The sequence below is a fragment of the Cervus canadensis genome, chromosome 14, assembly GCF_019320065.1.
Source record: "Cervus canadensis isolate Bull #8, Minnesota chromosome 14, ASM1932006v1, whole genome shotgun sequence".
Taxonomy (NCBI): domain Eukaryota; kingdom Metazoa; phylum Chordata; class Mammalia; order Artiodactyla; family Cervidae; genus Cervus; species Cervus canadensis.
The window spans coordinates 62,771,504-62,790,132 of NC_057399.1; the positions used below are offsets into that span (position 1 = coordinate 62,771,504).

At 38.6% G+C, this 18,629-nt stretch overlaps 1 pseudogene; it reads left to right on the forward strand.

The window, feature by feature from the left end:
• Positions 1–2,595: 2,595 nt before the first annotated feature.
• Positions 2,596–3,483, forward strand: LOC122452972 (annotated as a pseudogene).
• Positions 3,484–18,629: the final 15,146 nt, after the last annotated feature.

Sequence of the window (18,629 nt, forward strand, 5' to 3'; positions counted from 1 at the left end):
GTGTGGATTTGGCTTCTTTTTCCTTTTATTACAAAGAAGAAATATAAGAAAATAAGCTTGATTACAATGTATGCTCAAAGAAAAGTAACTCAGTATCAAAATTTCTGCTAATTACCTCTAAAATATCCAAATTGATATTTATCATGGAAGACCAAACTGAGACTCAGTTCAGTTCAGTTCAGTCGCTCAGTCGTGTCCAACTCTTTATGACCCCATGAACCGCAGCATGCCAGGCCTCTCTGTCTATCACTAACTCCCAGAGTTTACCCAAACTCATGTCCATTGAGTTGGTGATGCCATCCAACCATCTCATCCTCTGTCATCCCCTTCTCCTCCTGCCTCAATCTTTCCCAGCATCAGGGTCTTTTCAAATGAGTCAACTCTTCACATCAGGTGGCCAAAATATTAGAGTTTCAGCTTCAATATCAGTCCTTCCAATGAACACCCAGGACTGATTTCCTTTAGGATGTACTGGTTGGATCTCCTTGCAGTCCAAGGGACTCTCAAGAGTCTTCTCCAACACCACAGTTCAAAAGCATCTAGAGTTATTATGTTACCATCATGGAAATGGGCAAATGATATTCAGATCAATATTTTATCATTTTTTTCCATTCTTTTGCCAGAATGGTGAGCTGTAGTGCCAGTAGCTCTTCTAAGATGTCTGTTCAGGAAGATAAGTTAGTTGAAACACACCTTTCGCAAACTGGGTTGTGCCTCCAGCAAGAGGAAAATAAATGAATGGGGGAAAACAGTTTTTACGTCACATTTTATGTATGTACTTATGTATAAGTATGCATGTGTTTGTATATATGCATATTGGGATCAGAAGAGCTGACTCATTTGAAAAGACCCTGATGCTGGGAAAGATTGAGGGCAGGAGGAGAAGGGGACAACAGAGGATGAGATGGCTGGATGGCATCACTGACTCAATGGACATGGGTTTGGGTAGACTCCAGCAGTTGGTGATGGACAGGGAGACCTGGTGTGCTGTGGTTCATGGGGTCACAAAGAGTCGGGCACGACTGAGCGACTGAACTGAACTGATATGTATGTATATATGTATGTGGTGGTTTAGTCGCTAAGTCGTGTCTGACTCTTGTGATCCCATGGATGGTAGCCATATATATATATGGGCTTCTCCAGTGGCTCAGCGGTAAAGAATCTGTCTGCAGTGCAGGAGCCAAAGGAGATGCCAGTTCGATTCCTGGGTTGGGAAGATTCTCTGGAGGAGAGCACAGCAACCCACTGAAGTATTCTTGCCTGGAGAATCTGGTGGGCAGAGGACCCTTGCAGACTAAATCCATAGTGTTACAGAGAGTCAGACACAACTGAAGTGACTTAACACACACACGTATATATACATAGGTGCATGTGTATTTTTTTTTTTTTCTGGAAAACACATTAGGTACAAGTCATCACATTAAGCTGAGTCAATAGAAAGAGGAGGAAAAACTTAAAGGACACGCTTTCTGACTACTCACAGTAACTTGTTAAAAAAACAGCAACAACAAGAAATGAAGCTTCTCTTTGGGTAAAATGTTTAGGGGAAAAGTATGGGGTTATTCTTTCTATTTTGCACACTTCATTTTAATTTGCTATGGTGAGATTTTTTCTTTTTCTTTTTAACTTTACTCCTGAATTAAAATTAGCTAGTTATCTTCCTTAGCCTCAGAAGTGGAAAGAGGTGTAGAACTCTCAAAAACCACATCATGCAAGTTGAACATCATGATAGGAGTACCACTTCTGTATAATTGCTATTTCTCTTGTCAAACCTTTTAAAAGCAGAAGTGCAGGCTGTTTTTACACTAACAATTTACCAGATAATTTAGAAAGCATTCCTGATTATAAGTGTTGAAAATAATTAATGTAAAACTATTTGTTGCTGTTCACTCACTCAGTCGTGTCTGGCTCTTTGTGACCCCATGGGCTGCAGCATGCCAGCCTTCCCTGTCCTTCACTACACCCTGGAGATTGCTCAAACTCATGTCCATTGAGTAAATGATCATAAAGAACTGTACTTTTTAACATATTTGTATTCTAACTCTAACTACAAGTGTACTTTTTCACTTTTAGAGAGTACTGTTTGAAAGTGAATAAATTACATATGAATCCAAAATCTGCCTAATTCACAGATAGAAATATTGAATTGTCTCCACTTTTCTATCCATTGAATATCCTGTTTAGCTTTTATTATATTTAGCATAATGTACATTTGTTAAATGTCTATTAAAACAGATAAAATGTTACGTATTTAAGTTTTACTCCACTGAGAAGTAAATATGGGAGCAGGATATTTAAAAATACTTTATTCTCTCTATTATTAAGTATAACTAAAATAATCTAAACCTAAAATATTACATATCTTTATAAACATTATTTTTATTAAACCTCAATTTTTGGCTTCAGAAAATTATAAATAGTCAAACAGGAGAGTTTGAGAAGGGATATATTTATTTGTTTGGATATTCTGCTTCAATGAGCAATAATTTCTCAAGTTAAAACACACATGTTTTGGCATCTGATGACAATTCCTTACTCCTGATAATTTATCTGTCTTTAACTTGTTTCTTTTCAGCCATTCAGAGACTAGAACAAATGATTGAAGAGAATATTACCAGGGTGATGGAATTCATTCTTTTGGGTTTTTCAGTCCAGAGAGATTGAAATCCTTCTCTTTCTTCTCGTTTTAGTGGTATATTCTCTAACTCTGGTGGGAAACATTGGCATGATTTCCTTAATCCAGTTGGATCCTCACCTTCACACACCCATGTACTTTTTTCTCAGTAATCTGGCCTTTGTAGACTTTTGTCACCCCTCATCAATAGCCCCAAAGTTCCTGGAGACCCTCCAGACCAAGCACAGGTCCATATCTCTCTGTGCATGTGCGCACAGCTGGGCCTTTTCCTGAACTTCTTGATTTTGGAGATGTTCCTTTTTACAGTAATGGCTTATGACCGCTATGTGGCCATCTGCAATCCTCTTCTCTACTTGGTGATCATGTCCCAAGAGGTGTGCATGCAATTGGTCGCTGGCCCTTACTTATACAGCTTTTCTGTTGCTTTTCTCCACACAGTTGTTATTTTTCTATAGATCTACTGTGGCCCCAGTGTTATCAATCACTTCTATTGTGATGATGTTTCTTTGCTGGCTCTTGCCTGCTCAGACACCAGCCTCAAAGAGATCTTGACTTTTATCTTTTCTGGATTCAACATGATCAGCTCTTTGACCACGGTCCTTATTTCTTACCTGTACATTGTGGCTGCCATCCTGAGAATCCAATCTGCAGAAGGGAGGCGCAAAGCATTCTCATCCTGTGGTTCTCATCTGACTGCTCTCACTATATTCTACGGGACTCTGATCGTCATGTATCTGCAGCCCAAATCAAACCATTCCCTTGACACAGACAAAATGGCCTCTGTCTTCTACACAATAGTCATTCCTCTGTTGAATCCCATGATCTACAGCCTGAGGAACCAGAGGTAAAAAATACCTTGAGGAAAGCCTTTGAAAAGTGTTATTTCCTGTCTCTAATAAACATTAAGGCGTATATTGTGTGACACTCACTGTCTTGGAACTATGCCACATGCAGATAGGTTCTTTTTGTTATCTTTGATAGATTAATTTTATTTTCACCATTTTTAATTTAAAAAAATTACAAAACAGTGGCTATAATTTCTTTCACTATACAATATATCCCTGTAGGTCATCTATTTTACACACAGCAGCCTGTCCTTCTTAATTGCATATCCCTAAACTCCCTCTTAGGAGAAGGCAATGGCACCCCACTCCAGTCCTCTTGCCTGGAAGAGCCCATGGACAGAGGAGCCTGGTAGGCTGCTGTCCATGGGGTCGAGAAGAGTCGGACACGACTGAGCGACCTCACTTTCACTTTTCACTTTCATGCATTGGAGAAGGAAATGGCAACCCACTCCAGGGTTCTTGCCTGGAGAATCCCAGGGATGGGGGAGCCTGGTGGGCTGCCGTCTATGGGGTTGCACAGAGTCGGACATGACTGAAGCGACTTAGCAGCAGCAACAAACTCCCTCTTAGGCTGGGACAAGCTCAAGCGGAGAGCAGCCGAGACGATATAACCCCCCGTTCAAGGTCAGAGAAATCACAGTAAAATGGTAGGAACAGGCAGAGGGCATCAGAGGTCACACAGACAGAAATCACAATCACAGAAAAGTAACCAATCTAATCACATGGACCACAGGCTTGTCTAACTCAATGAAACTATGAACCATGCCATGTAGGGCCAACCAAGACAGACGGGTCATGGTGGAGAGTTCTGACAAAATGTGGTCCAGTGGAGAAGGGAATGGCAAATCACTTCAGTATTCTTGCCTTGAGAACCCCATGAACAGCATGGAAAGGAAAAAAGATAGGACACTGAAAGATGAACTCCCCAGGTCAGTAGGTGCCTAATATGTTACTGGAGATCAGTGGAGAAATAACTCCAGAAAGAATGAAGGGATGGAGCCAAAGCCAAAACAACATCCAGGTGTGGATATGATTGGTGATAGAAGCAAAGTCTGATGCTGTAAAGAGCAATATTGCATAGGAACCTGGAATATTAGGTCCAGGAGTAAAGGAAAATTGGAAGTGGTCAAACAGGACATGGAGGGTGAAGATCAATGTTTTAGGAATCAGGGAACTAAAATGGACTGCAATGGGTGAATTTAACTCAGATGGCCATTATATCTACTACCCTGGGTAAGAATCAGAGTCATCAAAAGAGTCCGAAAGGCAGTACTTTGATGAAACCTCAAAAATGACAGAATGAGCTCTGTTTTATTCCAAGGCAAACCATTCAATATCAGCTCAATTTAGTTCAGTTCAGTTCAGTCACTCACTCGTGTCTGACACTTTGCGACCCCATGAACTGCAGCACGCCAGACCTCCCTATCCATCACCAACTCCCGGGGTCCACCCAAATCCAAGTCCATTAAGTCACTGATGCCATCCAACCATCTCATCCTCTGTTGTCCCCTTCTCCTCCTGCCCTCAATCTTTCCCAGAATCAGGGTCTTTTCAAATGAGGCAGCTCTTGGCATCAGGTGGTCAAAGTATTGGAGTTTCAGCTTCAACATCAGTCCTTCCAATAAACACCCAGGACTGATCTCCTTTAGGATGGACTGGTTGGATCTCCTTGCAGTCCAAGAGACTCTCAAGAGCCTTCTCCAACACCATAGTTCAAAAGCATCAATTCTTCAGTTCTCAGCTTTCTTTGTAGTCCAACTCTCACATCCACACATGACTAATGGAAAAACCATAGCCTTTACAAGACTAACCTTTGCTGACAAAGTAATGTCTCTGTTTTTCAATACGCTGTCTAGGTTGGTCATAACTTTCTTTCCAAGGAGTAAGCGTCTTTTAATTTCATGGCTGCAATCACCATCTGCAGTGATTTTGGAGCTCCCAATAATAAAGTCAGCCACTGTTTCCACTGTTTCCCCATCTATCTGCCATGAAATGAGGGGACTGAATGCCATGATCTTAGTTTTCTGAATGTTGAGCTTTCAGTCAACTTTTTCCACTCTCCTCTTTCACTTTCATCAAGAGGCTCTTTAGTTCTTCACTTTCTGCCATAAGCGTGGTGTCATCTGCATATCTGAGGTTATTGATATTTCTCCCAGCCATCTTGATTCCAGCTTGTGCTTCCTCCAGGCTAGCATTTCTCATGAATACTCTGCATATAAATTAAATAAACACGGTGACAATATACAGCCTTGATGTACTCCTTTTCCTACTTGGAACCAGTCTGCTGTTCCATTTCCAGTTCTAACTGTTACTTCCTGACCTGCATATAGGTTTCTCAAGAGGCAGGTCAGGTGGTCTGGTATTCCCATCTCTTTCAGAATTTTCCACAGTTTATTGTGATCCACACAGTCAAAGGCTTTGGCATAGTCAATAAAGCAGAAATAGATGTTTTTCTGGAACTCGCTTGCTTTTTTGATGATCCAGCAGATGTTGGTAACTTGATCTCTGGATCCTCTGCCTTTTCTAAATCCAGATTGTAAATCTGGAAGTTCACGGTTCACGTATTGCGGAGGCCTAGCTTGGAGAATTTTGAGCATTACTTTGCTAGCATGTGAGATGAGTGCAATTGTGCAGTAGTTTGAGCATTCTTTTGGATTGCCTTTCTTTGGTATTGGAATGAAACCAAACCTTTTCCAGTCCTGTGGCCGCTGCTGAGTTTTCCAAATGCTGACATATTAAGTGCAGTGCTTTCACAGCCTCATCTTTCAGGATTTGAAATAGCTCAACTGGAATTCCATCACCTCAACTAGCTTTGTTCTTAGTGATGCTTCCTAAGGCCCTTTTGACTACACATTGCAGGATGTCTGGCTCTAGGTGAGTGATCACACCATCATGATTATCTGCATCGTGAAGATCTTTTTTGTACAGTTCTTTTGTGTATTCTTGCCACTTCTTCTTAATATCTTCTGCTTCTGTTAGGTCCCTACCATTTCTGTCCTTTATTGAGCCCATCATCCAAGTCTAAGCAGTAATGCTGAAGAAGCTGAAGTTGAATGGTTCTATGAAGACCTACAAGAACTCTTAGAATAAACATGCAAAAAAGATGTCCTTTTCATTATAGGGGACTGGAATGCAGAAGTAGGAAGTCAAGAAACAACTGGAGTAACAGGCAAATTTGGCCTTGGAATACAGAATGAAGTAGGTATAAGGTTCATAGAGTTTTGCCAACAGAACGCACTGGTCTCTATGACCCTCTTGCAACAAAACAAGAGAAGACTCTACACATGCACATCACCAAGTGGTCAACACTGAAATCAGATTGATTATATTCTTTGCAGCCAAAATTGGAAAATATCTATATGGTCAGTAAAAATAAGACCAGGAGCTGAGTGTGACTCAGATCATGAACTCCTTATTGTCAAATTCAGATTTAAATTAAATAAAATAGGGAAAACCACAGACCATTCAGGTATGACCTAAATCTAATTTCATAGGATTATACAGTGTAAGTGGGAAATAGATTTAAGGGACTAGATCTGATAGACAGAGTGACTGATGAACTATGGACTGAGGTCCATGACGTTGTACAGGAGACAAGGATCAAGGCCATCCCCAAGAAAAAGGAATAAAAAAAAAACAAAACAGAACACCAAATAGCTGTCTGAGGAGGCATTTCAAATAGCTGTGAAAAGAAGAGAAGCCAAAACCAAAGGAGCATAAGAAAGATATACCCATTTGAATGCAGAGATCCAAAGAATAGCAAGGAGAGATAAGACAGCTTTCCTCAATGATCAGTGCAAAGAAATAGAAGAAACCAATAGAATGGGAAAGACTAGAGATCTCTTCCAGAAAAATAGAGATGCCAAGGGAACATTTCACGCAAAGATAGGCTTAAAAAAGGACAGAAATGGTATGGACCATACAGAAGGAGAAGATATTAAGAAGAAATGGCAAGAATACACAGAAGAACTGTACAAAAAAAGATCTTCATGACCCAGATAATCACGATGGTATGATCACTCACGTTCACCTAGAGCCAGACATCCTGGAATGCGACATGAAGTGGGCCTGAGGAAGCATCACTACAAACAAAGCTAGTGGAGGTGATGGATTCCAGTTGAGTTATTTCAAATCCTGAAAGATGATGCTATGAAAGTGCTGTACTCAATATGCCAGCAAATTTGGAAAACTCACCAGTGGCCACAGGACTGGAAAAGGTCACTTTTCATTCCAACCCCTAAGAAAGGAAATGCCAAAGAATGTTCAAACTACTGCACAATTGAATTCATCTCACACGCTAGTAAAGTAATGCTCAAAATTCTACAAGCAAGGATTCAACAATACATGAACTGTGAACTTTCAGATGCTCAAGATGGATTTAGAAAAGGCAGAGGAACCAGAGATCAAATTGTCAACATCTGCTGGAACATCAAAAAAGCAAGAGAGTTCCAGAAAAGCATCTATTTCTGCTTTATTGACTATGCCAAAGCCTTTGACTATGTGGATCACAACAAATTTTGGAAAATTGTGGAAGAGATTGGAATATTAGACCACCTGACCTGCCTCTTGAGAAACCTGTATACAGGTCAGGAAGCAACCATTAGAACTGGACAGGGAACAACAACTGGTTTTATATAGGAAAAGCAGTATATCAGGGTATATACTGTCACCCTGCTCATTTACCTTATATGCAGAATATTTCATGAGAAACCCTGGGCTGGAGGAAGCACAAGCTGGAATCAAGATTGCCGGGAGAAATATCAATAACCTCAAATATGCAGATGATTCCACCTCTATGGCAGAATTTGAAGAACTAAAGAACCTCTTGTTGAAAGTGAGATAGGAAAGGGAAAATGTTGGCTTAAAGCTCAACATTCAGACAACTAAGATCATGACATCCAGTCCCATCACTTCATGGCAGATAGATGGGGAAATAGTGGAAACAGTGGCAGACTTTATTTTTTTTGGTTCCCAAATCACTGCAGATGGTGACTGCAGCTATGAAATTAAAAGATTCTTACTCCTTGGAAGGAAAGTTATGACCAACCTAGACAAGCATATTAAAAAGCAGAGACATTACTTTGCCTACAAAGGTCTGTCTCGTCAAAGCTGTGGTTTTTCCAGTAGTTGTGAATGGATGTGAGAATTGGACTATAAAGAAAGCTGAGCCCTGAAGAATTGATGCTTTTGAACTGTGATGTTAGCAAAAAGTTTTGAAAGTCCCTTGGACTGCAAAGAGATCCACCCAGTCTGTCCTAAAGGAAATCAATCCCGAATATCCACTGGAAGGAATGATGCCAAAGCTGAAACTCCAATACTTTGGCCATCCTAAAGAGAAGAGCTGACTCATTTGAAAAGACCCTGATTCTGGGAAAGATTGAAGGTAGGAGGAGAAGGGGATGACAGAGGATGAGATGGTTGAATGGCATCACTGACTCAATGGACAAGAATTTCGGTAAACTCCAGGAGCTGGTGATGGACAGGGAGGCTTGGCATGTGGCAGTCCATGGGGTAGCAATGAGTCAGACACGACTGAGCGACTGAACTCAACTGAATCCCCCTTTCCCTCTTTCTCTTATTGCTTTTGCTTTCAGAGACAGATCTCAAATATAGTCCTGTGACATGTCAAAGTGTGTTTAGCCTGTTCTTATCTAGGAAGTTTATGGTTTCTAGTCTTACATTTAGGTCTTTAACCATTTTGAATTCATTTTCGTGAGGTAGTGTTCCAATCTCACTCTTTTACATAGAGCTGTTCAATTTTTCCATCACCGCTTGTTGAACAGACTGTCTTTTCTCCACTGTATATTCTTCCCTCCTTTCTCATAGCTTAAAAACAAAAAGAAGAAAAGAAAAATTTGCCGGGTCTTCACTGCCGTGCACATAACTTTCTCTAGCCACAGAGAGCAGGGCTACCCTCTAGTCACCGTGTGTGAACTTCTCATTGTGGAAGCTTCTCTGTTGCAGAGCAGAGACTCTCCACTCCTGGGCTTCAGCAGTTGTGACGCTCGGGCTTAGTTGCCCCATGGTATGTGAAGTCTTCCTGCCCCAGGGTCCAAATCTGTGTCCCCTACTTTGGCAGGCAGATTCTGAACCACTGGGCCACCAGAGAAACCCCCCATACTCCTTTTTAATACACACTCAAACCTAGGAATACAGTCATCATTTTCTTAAAGCTTTTAACATGCTTATATCTTACCCTAGGTATTTGACTGTACCAACATATAATAATGTTTTCATACTAGTGAGGTAACATTATATGTAACTAGAAAACATAAAATGAAGTTTGACTCAATCCTCTTGTACCCACTTCTGGATTGCCATTATATGCATAATTAATCATCTGTTTTCTAAAAATCTTGAATAACTTCAATTTTATTTAAGACATGTAAGTGCATAATATTTGACCCTGATGGAACAGTAGGATCTGTAGGTATACTTCTGAACAAATGATAAAGGCTTGTGAGATTCATGGCACTCTTAAAACTGATAAATTAAATTTTCACTAAAATTTAAAGACTGACTTTAATAGAAGCATTATTTCATATCATCTAGATCACTAACATCTTAAAAATATCTACAAAAACCATCAGTAGGCAGGATTTTGTGACTATTACCCTAGGAGTCATTTCAAAGTTTCCCCAGAATCAAGTGGCTTTTTATTCTATCTACACTTTTCTCCACGAGATGGTTCAATCTTTCTGTGGGTTATAAGATCTTCAGATTCTGTGTAACCGTCATTTCTCAGCACTCTCCTAAACAGCAGACCAATATCCAGAATTAGGCATCTGAGCTCATAATAGTCGTCCTTCAATGACAAGGCCTTATGCACAAACTGATCCAATTTTTTTTTAAAGTAAGAAGCAGAGATAAGGCTGTCTTCTGGAATGCAAACTTACTACATTTCTGCACTTTCCCCATATCTCCACAGAATAAAGAGGAGATTGTTGTTCAGTCACTGAGTTGGGTCTGACTCTTTGTGACCCCATGGACTGTAACCTGCCAGGCTTCTCTGTCTACAGAATTTTCTGAGCAAGTATACTGGGGTGGGTTGCCATTTCTGACTCCAGGGGATCTTCCTGACCCAAGGATTGAACTCACATCTCCTGCTTGGCAGTCAGATTCTTTTCTGTTGAGGCACCTGGGAAACCCACTTTTTAAAATATCTATGCAGGCTTAAAGTCTAGCTGGAAAACTTACCTTGACAGTAACTGATGCTCTTGCTATTTATTTTATAAGGTATTCATTAACATTATATACAAATAAATATTTCAAGGGATAAATTTTGAGCTCATTATATTTATTTTCCATAAAAAAAGTGGAACCATGAAATACATGTTGGTGCTCAGGCATCACAGAGTTACATTCTGTACAGTGTCTTTCCCATGGATAGCTTTCTCTTCAATGTCATCACTGACTTGCTTTTTGCTGAGTATAGTAGATTTATTTTATTTTTAACTTAGTGTCTTAAAAACTTTATACATCTGTGGAAACTTCTTTTTGTGTATGTATGTATGTTTTATTTCTGATTATCCTGTTAGGAAATAAATAAATTATGTAATAATTTGCACCAGAGAGAGACTTTTGCATTTCAACAATTATCTTTTGATTAGGTGTAAATTGAGTATTCATCAAAGGGACATTGCAGTTTATGTGATATAGGATAAGATCTATATTACCACGTGCCACTTAACTCAAACATGACCAAAAGAAACTCTATACAAGGATAATTTTAAATGAGATAGCTATTTTTGTTAATTATCAAGTTATCTCATAAAGATAATACTCAATTTTTGTCAATTCAGCTTTCCACATATCATGATTTTATTAGATAAATTTATCATATACTCCTTAACTAAACATTTTTAAAGACTTCAGCATCAAAGATAGAATGAAATACTTAATTACAAAAATCTATTAAATTGTATTAAAAATACTTATTAGTAACAGCATTGTTTTCAGTTAATTTTCTTGTTTTTACTCTTCTAATAAATTTTTTAGAGCACAAATCTTTATAATGGTTGGTCAGGCTGGCAGAACAGTTTCTGTTACATAGTAGATAGTCATTAAATATTTGTGGATAGATGACCAAATAAATGAAGATTCTTGATTATACTTTAAAATGTAAATTTAAAAATAAATCAATTTTATAAATGAATAGGTTAATGATTAGGTTAATAATTTAAAAAAATTCATTATTTTTTAGATTGTGAACATTTTACTGCATGTCATCTATCTAAGCATTAACCTCAGTGTGCTAATATGTTACTCTAACAAGTTTATTTGAAATAATAAAGCAAATACATGCAATCAACTGTAATTTAAGAATCTAGGAAAAACAGGGCCTTTACTTGCCCATTTCTTTTGCTAAGATCTATGTGCAGGTTTTTTTTTTTTTTCATATTGGAGAATGAAAAATATGTTGATTCATTAAACAGCTATAATGTCTATTGATTTCTCTTGAGATTCAGTAAGAAATAACATAATTGGACAACATTTTTCAAAGGGATTTCATTACACTAAAAAAAAGGCAGGAAAGAGTTCTCAATCCTTTATAATTTATTCATCAATTATCTCTCAGGGTTATCATTGCTTATGGTACTTATCCTTTCAGCAATAATTGCACTATATACTATTTAAATTTAAGCTAAATTTAAATAAGCACCAAAGATTATTGTTAATGAGACACATTGGACATTCACTTTGCATGGTTAGGTCTGTCTCAAAAGATGGCAGCATTAGCACAACAAATTTGTGGATTAAAAAGATGAAATGAAAATGCTTTCCAGAATACTGGACAGTTACATTTAATGTTACATCTTCTTTCACAATTTAATGGTTAAAAGTTTACAATTTATTTGCTTGATTTTTTCCCCAAAGATTTACTATTGCAAATAAGTTTCCTCCATCTTCCTTTATGTCAATAATGATGCATAGAAAGCTGGAGAAACTGCAGTTGGAGGTTCAGACATACTATTAATTAGGACTTAAAACTGAATTGACATCTTTTGATCAAAATTAATAAACAGAAGTTCACTGCTTTCCACTTTAAAATTATGTAAATGAAAATGATGCCCAAAGTTACCAACTCTAGGTAATAATTCTCTGGAGGGTGCTGCTAACAGAGGAAGATATCCAAAAACAATAAATTACAGATTTTTAAGACAGATAAAGAAAAGACTCATTGAAAGGGTAAAATTAAAACTATGGGTGTTAATAAAATAGTCTTTGTGAATTGTTAACTATAGAATCAATATTCGATCTGAAAATTAGTTGTATTTTCCCATCACTACAGAAAATATTTAGATCATAATTTTTAAACAATAGATTCTTATTATATAAGGCCCTTGGGGAAATATATCTATCAATAAAAACTTTTATGTTTGTGATAAAACATAACTAAAAGATTTTAAATAAATAGCATAAATAAACAGTGACATAATGCTTGTGAGAATGACTCAATATTTGAAAGATATAAGTTTTACTGAATTGGTCTGTAAAGGAAATTCCCCCCAAAATTAAAAAAAAAAATTCTAAGAGTGACAAGCCTTTTTTAAAGTTTTGGTGAAATAGCTCAGAAGAAAAAGATCAAGTCTTTCCTGCAAAATTATCTAGCTGTGTCTGTCATTACATAAAGGAAAGCTTACCAACAGACTGATGATCGGAAAACAAGGTCCAGAAACGGATCCACAGATAAATGAAGATTTGATGCATCATAGGGTGTCATTAACAATAAATGGAGAACACATGTTTAAAAAAAAAATCGGTAGGAAAAACATGGTATCAGTTTCAATAAAGACTTTTAAAAAATGGCCCACATCAAAAAATCTTAAAAACTGGAAATAGGACTGCCACATGACCCAGCAATTGCACTGATGGGCATACACAATGAGGGAACCAGGATTGAAAGAGACATGTGTACCCTAATGTCCATTGCAGCACTGTTTATAATAGCCAGGACATGGAAACAACCTAGATGTTCATCAGCAGATGAATGGTTAAGAAAACTGTGGTACATATACACAATGGAATATTACTCAGCCATTAAAAAGAATACATTTGAATCAGTTCCAATGAGGTGGAAGAAACTGGAGCCTATTATGCAGAGTGAAGTAAGCCAGAAAGAAAAACACCAATACAGTATACTAACGCATATATATGGAATTTAGAAAGATGGTAACGATCACCCTGTATGCGAGACAGCAAGAGAGATGTATTGAACAGTCTTTTGGACTCTGTGGGAGAGGGCAAGAGTGGGATGATATGGGAGAATGCCATTGAAACATGTAAATTATCATGTGTGAAACAAATTGCCAGTCCAGGTTTGATGCATGAGACAGGGTGCCCAGGGCTGGTGCACTGGGATTACCCAGAGGGATGGGATGGGGAGGGAGGTGGGGGATGGAGAGGGAGGTGGGAGGGGCATTCGGGATGGGGAACACATGTACACCCAGGGAGGATTCAAGTCATTGTATGGCAAAACCAATACAATATTGTAAAGTAAAATAAATAAATAAATTAAAAATGGGGAAAAAAATCAGAATAATAGAAACTAAATAACCGACAAGGATATATTGTACAGCACAGGGAATGTGTTCAATATTTTATAATAACTTGGTGTAAAATGCAAAAAAACCTGAATCACTATGTTGTACACTTGAAACTAATACAATATTGTAAACCAAATGACCCTCAGTTAAATATGAATAAAATACTCTTCTTCTGTTTTTTTCTTATTCCCTAGCTTTCAACTTTAAAAATAAATTCATCCATATCTACGACTGTGAGAAGAAATACCTTAGAAGAAATAGAGTAGCCATCATGGTCAACAAAAGAGTCCGGAATGCAGTACTTGGATACAATCTCAAAAACGACAGAATGATCTCTGTTTGTTTCCAAGGCAAACCATTCAATATTACAGTAATCCAAGCTTATGCCCCAACCAGTAATGCTGAAGAAGCTGAAGTTGAACGGTTCTATGAAGACCTACAAGACCTTTTAGAATTAACACCCAAAAAAGATGTCCTTTTCACTATAGGGGACTGGAATGCAAAAGTAGGAAGTCAAGAAACACCTGGAGTAACAGGGAAATTTGGCCTGGGAGTACAGAATGCAGCAGGGCAAAGGCTAATAGAGTTTTGCCAAGAGAACGCACTGGTCATAGCAAACACCCTCTTCCAACAACACAAGAGAAGACTCTACACATCGACATGACCAGATGGTCAACACTGAAAACAGATTGATTATATTCTTTGCAGCCAAAGATGGAGAAGCTCTATACAGTCAGCAAAAACAATACTGGGAGCTGACTGTGGCTCAGATCATGAACCCCTTATTGCCAAATTCAGACTTAAACTGAAGAAAGGAGGGAAAACCACTAGACCATTCAGGTATGACCTAAATCAAATCCCTTATGATTATGTAGTGGAAGTGAGAAATAGATTTAAGGGATGAGATCTGATAGACAGAGTGCCTGGTGAACTATGGACGGAGGTTTGTGACATTGTACAGGAGACAGGGATCAAGACCATCCCCATGGAAAAGAAATGCAAAAAGGCAAAATGGCTGTCTGAGGAGGCCTTAGAAACAGCTGTGAAAAAAAGAGAAGTGAAATGCAAAGGAGAAAAGGAAAGATATTCCCATTTGAATGCAGAGTTCCAAAGAACAGTAAGGAGAGATAAGAAAGCCTTCCTTGGCAATCAATGCAAAGAAATAGAGGAAAACAACAGAATGGGAAAGACTAGAGATCTCTTCAAGAAAATTAGAGATACCAAGGGACTATTTCATGCAAAGATGGGCTCAATAAAGGACATAAATGGCATGGACCTAACAGAAGCAGAAGATATTAAGAAGAGTTGGCAAGAATACACAGAAGAACTGTACAAAAAAGATCTTCATGACGCAAATAATCACGATGGTGTGATCACTCACCTATAGCCAGACATCCTGGAATGTGAAGTCAGGTGGGCCTTAGGAAGTACCACTATGAACAAAGCTACTGGAGGTGATGGAATTCCAATTGAACTGTTTTAAATCCTGAAAGATGATGCTGTGAAAGTGCTGCACTCAATATGCCAGGAAATTTGGAAAATTCAGCAGTAGCCACAGGACTGGAAAAGGTCAATTTTCATTCCAATCCCAAAGAAAGGCAATGCCAAATAAAGCTCAAACTACCATACAATTGCACTCATCTCACACGCTAGTAAAGTAGTGCTCAAAATTCTCCAAGCCAGGCTTTAGCAATACATGAACCATGAACTTCCAGATGCTCAAGCTGAATTTAGAAAAGGCAGAGTAACCAGAGATCAAATGGCCAACATCCACTGGATCATCAAAAATGCAAGAGAGTTCCAGAAAAATATCCATTTCTGCTTTATTGACTATGCAAAGCCTTTGACTGTGTGGATCACAATAAACTGTGGAAAATTCTGAAAGAGATGGGCATATCAGATTGCCTGACCTGCCCCTTGAGAAACCTATATGCAGGTCAGGAAGCAACAGTTAGAACTGGACATGGACCAACAGACTGGTTCCAAATAGGAAAAGGAGTATGTCAAGGCTGTATATTGTCACCCTGCTTATTTAACTTATATGCAGAGTACATAATGAGAAATGCTGGGCTGGAAGAAGCACAAGGTGAAATCAAGATTGCTGGGAGAAATATCAATAATTTCAGACCACCCTTATGTAGATGACACTACCCTTATGGCACAAAATGAAGAGGAACTAAAGAGTCTCTTGATAAAAGTGAAAGAGGAGAGTGAAAAAGTTGGCTTAAAGATCAACATTCAGAAAAGTAAGATCATGGCATCTGGTCCCATCACTTCATAGGAAATAGATGGGGAAACAGTGGAAACACTGTCAGACTTTACTTTTTTGGGTTCCCAAATCACTGCAGATGGTGACTGCAGCCATGAAATTAAAAGATGCTTATTTCTTGGAAGGAAAGTTATGACCAACTTAGATAGCATATTAAAAAGCAGAGACATTACTTTGCCTACAAAGGTCCATCTTGACAAGGCTATGGTTTTTCTAGTGGTCATTTTCTAGTGGTCTCACATAGGGATGTGAGAGTTGGACTGTGAAGAAAGCTGAGTGCCGAAGAATTGATGCTTTTGAACTGTGGTGTTGGAGAAGACTCTTGAGAGTCCGTTGGACTGCAAGGAGATCCAACCAGTCCATCCTGAAGGAGATCAGTCCTGGGTGTTCATTGGAAGGACTGATGCTTAAGCTGAAACTCCAATTCTTTGGCCACCTCATGCGAAGAGTTGACTCATTGGAAAAGACCCTGATGCTGGGAGGGATTGGGGGCAGGAAGAGAAGGGGATGACAGAGGATCAGATGGCAGATGGCATCACCGACTCGATGGGCATGAGTTTGAGTAAACTCCAGGAGTTGGTGATGGACAGGGAGGCCTGGCATGCTGTGATTCATGGGGTCATAAAGAGTCGGACAAGACAGAGCAACTGAACTGAACTGAAATCTCCAGGGAAAAAACAAAACTAACAAATTTGCCTCTCACTATGTGACAATATATCCACATATTGAAAATAGACTATAAAATGAACAACTGGAAATGTCAGGATCTAGATACCTTGTCTCCGAGTCTGGTCACATGGGACATGCTGGGATATCGTCTGGAAGAGAAAACATACTTTTCTAAACTTTGTTTCTGCCCTCATAAAAGATAGAAGATATTAATAAACTGCTTTCAGTTTTGGAAGGTGCATCTTCTATATAAATGAGGGCATTTGTCACCACACAGTAGATCTTCTTAAACAATGACAGTTTGTGTAGGATGTATTACTATATTCAGAAAGGCCTCTTTAGATAGCACTGCAGGCAATTCTATATTTCTATAGCAGTCCCAAAATTGAGATTCAGCACTTCAAGAAACTATATGTATTAGCAGAAGAATTCAGATATTTTAAATAGAGAGGTTTTTTTTTTTTTTTTTTTTGCTTCAGCAAGTTACCTTTCTAACTTCTAGAAATAAGCATCACCCTGTTACTGGCTCTGGTTGAGACAGAGGACCTCACCATGCATCAGACATCAGGTCATCATGGGTCCTAATGTCTCTATTACAAACACAGAGGCGTAAGGTCTCTTTCATGATAAATCAGGCAATCCATCAAGAACTTTTATGTATTTCATGGAATTTGCATAAGAGGAGCTGGACCTGAGCAAATTCTAAAAGTCCAAATAATTTTCAGGATAACTTCTCTTACTTTCCCAGGACAGTGTGAGGACTTTTCTGTGACTAAGGAGTGAGCAACATGGAAACTTACAATACCACATGTGAAACAGACAGCCAATGGGACTTTGCTGCATGGCTCAGGGAGCTCAGACGGGGGCTCTGCGACCATCCAGAGGGGTGGGACGGGGAGGGAGATGGGAAGGAGGTCAGGAGGGAGGGGACATGGGTGCACCTATGGCTGATTATTGTTCATGTAGGACAGAAAACTACAAAGTTCTGTAAAGCAATAATCCTTCAATTAAAATATAATTAATTCAAAAATGAAAAAGAAATATCAAAAAAAGGATAATAATAATATAAAAAAATCAAAACCACAAAATACTTAGCCTCCTGATAGTCAGTTTCTTATGCTATAGTGGTTAAAGCAAAGAATGTATTGCTGCAGTATTATTATCCCAGAATAAAAGTGAAAGTGAAAGTCGCTCAGTCTTGTCTGACTCTTTGTGACCTCATGGACTATACAGTCCATGGAATTCTCCAGGCCAGGATACTGGAGTGGGCAGCCTTTCCCTTCTCCAGGGGATCTTGCCAACCCAGGGATCGAAACCAGGTCTCCTGCATTGCAGGCAGATTCTTTACCGTCTGAGCCACAAGCTTCCCTGATAGCATTTATATATATATAAAAATATATATACACACATACATACATATATATATATATAAAATGATTATATATATATATAATGATAGGAGAATGTAATCAATAAACAGAGCTTCCATAAATAAACACTTTTGTCCTCATTACTTGGTAAGAGAGATCTGTTTGATTAGACAGATAAGCAAGGAGAAGTTCACTTAGATTGTGTGTAGATGGTCTCCCTGGGATGGTTCAGTGTTTAATATATGACATACTCATAAAAATGTTGCTACCTCACTCTTGGCTTAGTCACTTTAG